Source organism: Fusarium oxysporum, chromosome 6, assembly GCF_000149955.1.
Source record: "Fusarium oxysporum f. sp. lycopersici 4287 chromosome 6, whole genome shotgun sequence".
Classification (NCBI taxonomy): Eukaryota; Fungi; Ascomycota; class Sordariomycetes; order Hypocreales; family Nectriaceae; genus Fusarium; species Fusarium oxysporum.
The window spans coordinates 1022766-1024166 of record NC_030991.1 but is presented as its reverse complement, the minus strand read 5'-3'; positions in this window follow the sequence as shown (position 1 = coordinate 1024166).

Genomic DNA, 1401 nt, shown 5'->3' with positions numbered 1-1401 from the left:
CCGACTACTACAGTAGGAGCATTTTAGGGTCGGATCATGCCCATGCACAGAGATCGTTGCCAAGAGATCCCCCAGTCTTGGCGTCAATGATCGGAAGTTGCTCCATTTTAAGCCTCTTGGTGGTATGCTAGAGGGAAAGACTTACGCGGCCTTGAAATTAATCATAGACTGGACAGGGAATTTTTAGAGACAGTGTCATGGTGCTGGATGCGCCACATGTTTCAGCAGAAATGGCTGCATTCGCGGCTCATCTTGTTTGCCGTACACCCGATATTTATCAGACCTCGGTTAGCTTTATGCATAAGTTCAACACCCAAAATTTACCATCGGGCTTTACATCCTGTCGAGAAGGTTAGTGCGAGAAATATGACGATACTTTTGTTTGTTGCTGACTAGCAAATTGCCCGCACTACGCGTCACTGCTATCATAGCCCCTTCTACATACATCTTACCCGTGGACTAATTGAACCTACTTTTCGATATCACCAGTTTAGAAGCCGGTGTATCAGAGCTAGTGGTGTTAGTTCAGCGGATATTGCCGTGAGTAAAATTCCCCCCCTTTACTTCGTGATCTGATGATGCATGAGGGTACAGTCACACACGTTATTTGATTGGCTGACCAAAACTTGGTGTCGCACTGAGCGTGCTTAAAGAGTTAAAGTAAAATGTGTTGAGCAGCAGCAAAAATATGCTGATTTTTGTCTCAAGTTATCTCTTATGAATGAATGAATGAATGAATGAATGAATGAATGAATTTATTCCGCCCGGGAGGATACGCCTCATAGGGCCCACGACATGTATGCGTTTTGCTCGTCTCTCGGGCCAAGAGTGGCGGAATACTTTGCTACAATATTATCATTCGCTCCTCCGCTGGCGGTGTTGTGCACAATGCCGCCCATGCCGACTAGTTCGTTTCTCGCAGAGGCGCTCGTTGCGATGAGCACTTGTCTCATGTTGCTGGTCTCGGTCACGCCGTCACCTGTATCTACATATGCCGCTGCCTCCTTGTCTGAATCGTATTCCACCACCATGTGTCTATGCCACGGTGGTAGTGCATACGGCTCGATCGTTTCCATCCGTTCTATTGCGCCATCGTGGGCGAGTGCTAGTTTCGCCAACGGCGACATATACCTCCGTGTCTCCCTCACCCTAAGTGTCGCCAGCGGGTGCACCTTCGGCAGTGTTTGCATGTTGACGTAGAGCCGTGTGCCGGCCTGCGCGTGGCGTTCACCGATGGGTAGAATACCAGCTTCAGCTTCCGTCACTGCCATCGAAACCGTCTTGAAGGCTCCTGTGATGGCTTGCGCACCCATTATCTGTGCCTCGTTCAGCCACCTGGTCTTCCTTCCACTCGCATCGGTGGGACCAAACGTTCGAAGCGTAGTCCATCGTCGGGGCCAT